This window comes from Puma concolor, chromosome B4, assembly GCF_028749965.1.
Source record: "Puma concolor isolate L17-30 chromosome B4, mPumCon1.1.hap2, whole genome shotgun sequence".
NCBI lineage: Eukaryota > Metazoa > Chordata > Mammalia > Carnivora > Felidae > Puma > Puma concolor.
Genome location: NC_141673.1, coordinates 8,537,411 through 8,545,889, shown reverse-complemented (window position 1 = coordinate 8,545,889; position 8,479 = coordinate 8,537,411). Strand labels below are relative to the sequence as shown.

General features: G+C 45.5%; 1 protein-coding gene across 4 annotated transcripts in view; it reads left to right on the top strand.

The window, feature by feature from the left end:
* The first annotated feature begins 7,152 nt into the window (after positions 1 to 7,152).
* SGSM3 (small G protein signaling modulator 3) overlaps positions 7,153 to 8,479 on the top strand; it is a 51,436-nt gene continuing 50,109 nt past the window's right edge. For 3 of the 4 annotated variants that reach the window (XM_086712193.1, XM_086712192.1, XM_025926379.2), the window contains exon 1: positions 7,153 to 7,306. The gene's annotated coding sequence lies outside the window, so the exon portion shown is untranslated. The remainder of the gene's footprint in view (positions 7,307 to 8,479) is intronic. The other variant, XM_086712191.1, reaches the window with a different exon arrangement.

Below are 8,479 nucleotides of genomic sequence, written 5' to 3'. Positions count from 1 at the left end.
CTCTGTTTTCTACAGCAACACAACCTGTAGTTGTTCATAGTTCTTTCAGGCACATCATCTAACTAGTCTAAGTTGTTTTACATGCTCACGTGATTGTGAGGGAGTCAGCAAATTCCTGTTCCACTCTTCTGAAGGTAAATTTCATCTGTGTCTAGCAAAATAACCTGGACTGTGATTCACCATGGACTCTGATTCAGTATGGTTAGATACTTTTGGCATCCAGCTTGGTTTGGCCAGAATAAGTAATGAAATCTGGAGTTCTAGGACATTCTCAAGCTTACTCTGCTCAAGTTGTATTTGAGCTCATGATAAGGTTTATATATCAGGGAAATGCTAATTGGGTCTATTGATTTCATCAGGACATTTGACAATCTTTAATCCTGGTTACACAGTTTGATAGGTGATTGAACCAGCCTTAGCCAAAAAAGGAGCGTTAGGACTGTCCCCCCACCTGGAAGGAGAGCACTGGTATTAGTCCACAGGCCTCTATCCTTAGCCCTGTCTCATTCTACACATTGAGTGTAGATGAAAATGAAGAAAGTGTATTTATCAGATTTTCAAACAACACAAAACCAGGACAATTAATCAATACATGCATTTGGTAAGATAACTAAGATTTTATCCAACCTGAATAGACTGAAATGATATGGTGAAAACTAAGAAGAAAAAACTAAGATACATGTCAGTTAAGCTTAAACTCAGTATGAACCAGAAGTGGTTGCCAGTGAGATCATTTAGGATGTGTTAGTAGTAGTATAGTGTCCAGAAAAGCCACTGTAGTCTTACGGTTCCACCACGTGGCATTATGTTCAGTTGTGGAAACCCAGTCTGAGGAACAGAGAGAAACTTGAGAGCCAACCTCCAAAGAAGACTTTGAGGGTGAAGGAATGTCTGAGCACTCAATCCTGTGGGAGAAAGTTTGTCAGTGCTTCAAATACCTCTGTGAGGAGGAAGAGTGACTTAGGTATTTGTTGCCCCAAGAGACACCATTGAAACACATAGGCATTGTTGAGAGTTTGAGGCCAGTTTGGGCCCAGGATTGAAGCGACTGTGAGTGAGTGATTCTCACCCCGCCCCTTCAGCTCAGTCAGAAGCCAGACTACCTAGTTGTCAGGAACCGGAATGTTGCAAGAGAAAAGAGGCTGAGTCGGCTCTGACCATGTACAATCAAAGGTAGTCGGGAGTAAAGAGCCCAACCTGTTGCAGAATAGGAGACAATCCTTGAAACCAAATTCTAAATACGTTCAATGTAGCAAGCAGTCTTGGAAAGCGTGGAACCATAGGACATCTCAATTCTTGTAGAAAGTTTATTATTCCTCCTGTGTGAATCTTGGGATGTTTGAAACTGCTAGGTCTGGTAAAAGGAGTTAACTCATTGGGCTCTGATCAGGCATTCTATCTACTTCTCTAGTATGGACCACCAAAGAGAAAGCAGCTCCTATCAATGTATCTGTAGTCTGAGAACTTATTTATGTTATACACCAGACATACTGGGGATACTGGATACCATGAATTTTTTTTTTAATTAAAATTGTTTTAATGTTTATTTTGAGGGAGAGAGAGACTGTGTGAGCAGGGAAGGGGCAGGGAGAGAGGGAGGCACAGAATCTGAAGCAGGTTCTAGGCTCTGAGCTGACAGCATGGAGCCTGCGTGAGATTCTCTCCTACCCTCTGCCCCTCCCCTCCACCTCAAAAATAAATAAACATTTAAAAATAAATACATTTCCGGGGCGCCTGGGTGGCGCAGTCGGTTAAGCGTCCGACTTCAGCCAGGTCACGATCTCGCGGTCCGTGAGTTCGAGCCCCGCGTCGGGCTCTGGGCTGATGGCTCGGAGCCTGGAGCCTGTTTCCGATTCTGTGTCTCCCTCTCTCTCTGCCCCTCCCCTGTTCATGCTCTGTCTCTCTCTGTCCCCAAAATAAATAAACGTTGAAAAAAAAAAATTTAAAAATAAATACATTTCCTCCTGAAAAATAAATGGCGGTCTTGTGATGACAGACTTCTGATCTCTAATAATTGGTGGTTTGTCTGGTTTTTCTTCCTGGGTTATTTGGGTGGGTTTTGGTTTTTTTCTTTCAGAGAGTGTGCAAACAGGGGAGAGGGGCAGAAGGAGAGAGAATCTTAAGGCTCCACGCTCAGCACAGCTGGACACGGAGCTTGATCCCATGACCCTGAGATTGTGACCTGAACCAAAATGAAGAGTCGGAAGCTCAACGTACTGAGCCAGCCAGGTGTCCTGCCCATTTGACATTTTTTAAAGACTTTATTTTTTAATTAATTTTTTTTTTTATTAATTTTTTTTTTCAACGTTTATTTATTTTTTGGACAGAGAGAGACAGAGCATGAACGGGGGAGGGGCAGAGAGAGAGGGAGACACAGAATCGGAAACAGGCTCCAGGCTCTGAGCCATCAACCCAGAGCCTGATGCGGGGCTCGAACTCACGGACCGCGAGATCGTGACCTGGCTGAAATCGGCCGCTTAACCGACTGCGCCACCCAGGCGCCCCTTTAATTAATTTTTTTAAAGTAATCTTTACACCCAACATAGGGCTTGAACTTACCACTCCCAAGATCAAGCGTCATATGCTCCACTGACTGAGCAGCCAGGCTTCCCCGTTTAACATTTTAATTAAGGGCATTTGGGTGGGCTGCAGGTTGGCTAAGAAGAGAACACTCATGCCTTCTTGAAGATTAGATTGAATTCAGTTAACCAGTGATCTAAACTCCAGGGTCTGAACTATCCAAAAATCAGGATCTGGGCAGACTGTGGGATAACCAGCTTCTGTTCAGCTGCAGTCAGACACCTAGGTACTGCTCTCTTCCCCTGGCTGATGGTAGATTTCATTTGATAACCAGGAGAGCTTCCTGTCCTTAAGTAGAAGCACAGAGGTTAGGTGCCTCCAGAATGGTGATGTAAATCCCGGATAGATGTGAGGACTAGCTGACTGAAATTGCATAGCATAGGATCTGACCTAAGGTACTCAGGAAGCACCATTTTCATTTTTGAGCCTGGGAGAGAGTTCGCCAACCAGTCAGGGAGCAGGCTAAATTTTAAGGAGGATGCTGTTGGTTTGGTGTGCCTGCCATGGAAGAGAGTACATGCTGAACTTGAACCAACCAAAGAATGAGGAATGAGCCAGCATAAAAAATAAGGGAGCGCCTGGGTGGCTGGGTTGGTTGGGTGTCAAACTCATTATTTCAGCTCAGGCTGTGATCTCACAGTCGTAAGATTGAGCTCCGAGTCAGGCTCCATGCTAAACATGGAGCCTGCTTGGGATTCTCTCCTACTCCCCACCCCCCCCCCCACCATCTTTCCCCTACTTGCTCGCACACCCTCTCTCTCTCAAAATAAATAAGCATATAAATAAATGAAGTTGGGACACCTGGCTGACTCCGTTGATGAAGCATATGACTCTTGATTCCAGGACCACGAGTTCAAGCCCCACATTGAGCATACAGCTTACTTGAAAGAAAGTAAAAAGTTGGAAGAAAAAAAAAAAAAAAAAGCCTGGAAAGCTATATAATGAAATAATGTGTGGTTTCTTGGATAATGAATTTAAGGTAGTTTTTATTTTCTTTCAGTTCTTGTGTATTTTTTCAAGTTTTTAATGCAATTTTTATTTAAGCTAAATTTTAGAATAGTTTTAGATTGCAAAGATGGTACAGAATTCCCATATACCCCATACTTGATGTCCCTTATTCACATCTTACATTAGTATGGCACAATTAACCAATATCGATACATTATCAAATAAAGTCCTTAGTTTTTTCACTTGTTTTTGTTTTTAATTTTTATTTATTTTGAGAGAGAGAGAGCAGAGGAGGGAGAGAGGGAGAGAGAGAATCCCAAGCAGGCTCTGCGCTGTCAGTACTGAGCTCAACACAGGGCTTTAACCCATAAACCATGAAATCATGACCTGAACCGAAATCAAGAGTTGGACGCTCAACCAACTGAGCCACCCAGGCCCTCCATCAAATAAAGTCCTTAGTTTTTAGCTAATTCCTTTTTTTGTCCCAGGATCCCATCTAGGACAAATTACATTAAGTCATTATAACACTTTTTAAGTACTGGAATTCATATACATATAAGGTATGTTCTTTATCAGAGATGTGGTCTAACTGACACAAAATTTAGCTCTAATTTAGCTGATCTGGAACAAAACTAGGAGTCAAGGCAGAATTTGGTTTTCCATTCTGGATCTGGTGTGACTTTATTCTTCATTAAGTGCAGAGAAAATTCTCTGTGTACAGAGAAATTCTTAGAGGCCAAATTTCTGGGGAAAATGGAGTAAGTGGTGAGTATGGGTGGTAATTTTTACCTTCATGAAAAGTCCAAACTCAGGAAGAAACTGATCTGCATTTCTGGCCCAGATTTCAAGATGAGCACTTCAGAGGACATGATGATCTATAGGAAAATACTTGGGACAAAAGGTCAAATGAAATGCGGGTTTTTGGGTGGATGAAAACAAGAGGCACTCTCTGCTCATGAACAATGCCCTTTGGCCTTACAAAACCATATATGACCTGCCCGTTCGGATTCCAATGCCTTACTTGGTATTGCATGTTCAGTTACTTTTACTGGGCCCTCCTCTTGTATAGTGGTCCAGAAACTGTGATTAGGTAACATCCCAGGCCAAGCTGGAGTGGAAAGAGTTTGAAGAGATCCTTGCAAACTACTGCAGACCCCTTTGTCCCTAATCCCCACAGGGGGTTGCTAAGAAATAAGGTCCAGCAGAATAGTGGTTTCAAGAGGCCACATGTGAGATCAGGAGGGAAACAGAGACCAGGAATGCCTCGAGTTCGTTTCCATCCACGAATGATGCAGCCTTTCACTGGGTGGCTCTAACTTCCTGAGAAGTCTAAAACCATGGCTTTAAATGCTAATTGTTAACTAGTAATTTAGCTTCAAACTTTAAAAAGTTATAATTAGGATAGTGCTGGTTGCGAGAGCACACGCCAAATGTATTTAAAATACATAAAGTAGGGGCACCTGGCTGGCTCAGTCGGTGGAGCATGTGACTCTTGATTTCCGGGTTGTGAGTTTGAGCCCCACGTTGGAGGGAGAGATTAGTTAAAAGTAAAATCTTTAAAAAAATAAAATATACATAAAGCAGAAATGCAAACATAATGAACAGATCTCAAAGGGATTCATTCCATAGTTCCTTAAACAGCTAAGTTGCTCATTTTATTTTTTAAGTGGTTTCCATGCTCAGCAGGGAGCCCAGCACAGGGCTTTGAACTTGGGACCCTGAGATCAAGACCTGAGCCAAGATCAAGAGTCAGTCACTTAATCAACTGAGCCTCTCAGGTACCCCTCATTTCTTCCAAGAAAGAAAAGAGTCAAATCATACTTCACATTTAGAAAGCATTTCTTTGGTAATAACTTGGAGGAAATAAGTATTTAAACAATATTTTGTTTCTGATCCAGATTTCATAATTTAACACATTTTTTTCAGTGCCCTGCTATGTCCTGGGAATACAGTAGTGGACAAGCCAGTCTGCCCTCCTGGAGCTTTGGTTCCAGTATAGGAAGCAGAACTACACAAAGTGCTGAATGGCTCCTCAATAATGGGACATATACAGTTTAACATTTGAACACACCTAAAGTTCATCAAGCACCACTGAGAAAAGGTGCTCTTGGGATGTAACTTCAACAAATCCACACTACTTCCTTTGTTTTTATCATCTTGTAATCTACCCTTCAGCGTGACACAGATGCTGTTTTTCTCACCGGCTCGGTGCTTGGCCAAATTTCTTCAATACACCTGGCTCCATCCACCCTTCCTGTGGCACAAATTGAGAAGGGCTTTGCCTTGAGTGGCATTCTAGGAAGCTTTTAATAAAGTGGCATTTTTTCAGGGCACCTGGGTGGCTCAGTTGGTTAAGCATCGAACTCTTAATTTTGGTTCAGGTCAGGATCTTGTGTTTCATGAGATCGAGCCCCGAGTCAGGCCCTGCGCTGTCAGCACTTACGAAATATAACCCTTGCGAGTTGTGACATGATATGTTACCACAACCAAAAAGTCTGGAATCCATTGCTCTAAGGCAATGGGTTTCAGAGGGTTTAGTTTAGTTGGTTTAAGAAAGCAGAATTTGAAAGAGTGGTGTGGTTGGGAAGGATAGTGAATTTGGCCCCAGAAACTGGGTTCAGAGCTCTGCAACTTACTAGTTTGACCAGGTACTATGTAAAATTCAAATGGTGAAATTCATCCAGCTTTCACAGGGATGTTGTAAGTAACATGAAATTGCTTTGCAAAGTGAGCATAATACAGTGAGGTCAGGACTGAGACTGGCTTGTAGTGCGTGTAGATTTCACCTATGGTTCCATCCATCGACCCAAGCATCACCCCCTTGGAACACCATTAGTCACCCATGTGTAGGTTAATAAGCTGCTCTAAAACGAAATTTATCTCTTCAGAGTAGGGTGAAATTTCTAGGAATACTATTTCTGAAATACTATTGTTTGTTTCAGGATAGAATCTGATGTCTGCTAGGACCTGGGTATCAAATGGAGGTGGGCCTGCTACCCTCCTGGACTGTTCATTTGTACTGTGCTTTAACATTTCCTCCAACAGCATCTAGTTCTCATAACCATAAATTCACATTCTCATCTTATGGATGAGCTAAGTGTTAGCGTTGTTGAGTGACTCAAACGCAGGCTTCTGACTACACCCGCTGCATTATATATCCCCGGAGAGTGAATTTCTCTGGCATGGCCTCAACCAAATTTGTTCCAATTTGTGGCTCTTTCCAGGGCTTGTGAATTGTGTAAGATGGATCAGGCTGGTCTAGGGCTGGTTCTGTACACTTGTGAAGAAGGCTGTTAAATATTTAGAAAACGGACATCAAGTAAGGGCCGCTCCTCTCCAGCGTCCAGCCGCCCCTATCCCGCATCCCGACTGCTGGTCCACTTCATGTTGCCCTGAGCGCCTCGGACTGCAGTGCGGACGGAAGGCCAGTGGGTATCGCTGAGCTTAAAATGGGCTTCTAAGGTCGTCTGTGCCCCAGCCCGCCGGGGAACCAGAGCTCGGCTCGGAAAGGAGGCTCGCGTGCTGGGTCGGTGAGCGCGCGGACCCCAGCTCCGCCACAGCCCAGCCGACCCAGACGACTACAGCCCCCACCATGCCCCGCGGCCCGCGCACCCCCCCCAACCCCTTCGACTCGGCCCAGTGCGCGTGCGCGGTGGCGCCGCCGAGCGCTGACTGGGTCCTAGCTGCAGAGCCGCGGAGACGCGAGCCTGACCCGCGTTGGCACTGAGGTGGCGGCGACTGGCGGCGGCTGGACAGCTGGACATCCCGCGCCGCGCAGGTGAGTGCGGAGGGAGAGGTCGGCGGAGACTCGCTGTGTCTGCGGGGCCCGGCGCGCACACCTGCCCCCCCACGGTGAGGGTGCGGGGGCGACTGTGGACAGACCGACTGACGGACGGACTGACAGGCAGACGGGGCCGACGAGGGGAGAAGGACTGGCCGAGGCCGGGGAGAGCGTCGGGGCCGGACCTCGCAGGTGCCCGCGTTGGATGGGGGCTCTGGGCGCGGGCTCTCGCGGTGCGGGTGCCGGGCCTGCGGGGCGGCGGCTGGGCTCGGACCCCGAACAGCTGCGCCCTCGCGTCCCTCCTCTGGGCGGGGGCGGCCTCCGAGCCCCGCCAGCGGGAACAGGGCCGCCGGCGCCAGAGCCTCGGTGCCGTGGAGGCTCGAGCCCGTATACATCCCCCTCAGCAGAAACCGCAACTCAGCCCGGGAACCCTTCTTTTTTTCTTTTTTTTTTTTTTTTAAAGCTGCCTTGGGCACATTTAAACTGCCACCTCTTCCTTGGCTTGAACTTGTGACTTTCCGTCGAAGATTCAGGTCCGGGGTCAGGACACAGGCTCAGATCGAGGCTGAGACTCGTTACACACCGTCATGTGTTTGTATTTTAACATTGGGGAAACTGAGGCATGTATTAGCCAGGATCACCCAGCGTGGTTAGGATCGGAATTCCGAGAATTGTACTTAGTTTAATGAACCAGGATGCTATTTATATGGAGGGGAAAAAAGGTGTTCTAAAGTTTTTTTTCTGTGACAGGTGACTGCCTTATTTTCCAGTATCTTCTGCTGCAAGTGAAATCCGTGGTGGGTTACTGGCTTTTTGGTGGGTTATTGGAGGTGCCCTGGAGTATTCTTTACCCTTCTTTCTTATTCTTTCTTGGTAAATTCAAGTTCCTAATGAGACCCAGATTCACAAAAACTGAGTTTTCAACCTTGACTTGATTACTTGTAGCTTTTGTGAGTATGTTTGTGATTAAGTTTGTTGATACACATATATTTCCTACTTCTTTTCTTCCTCATCTTCTTTTCCCTATCTTCCAGTTTTCTCCGAACTCCAATCGGTAGTTATATCGTCTTTGTTTTCTATATTTATTTCTGTTCTCCATGATTAATTTGTAATTGATTTTGAATGGAGGTCAGTATCTTTCTTGTCTTCCAGTAATCCCGGGTAGATGTA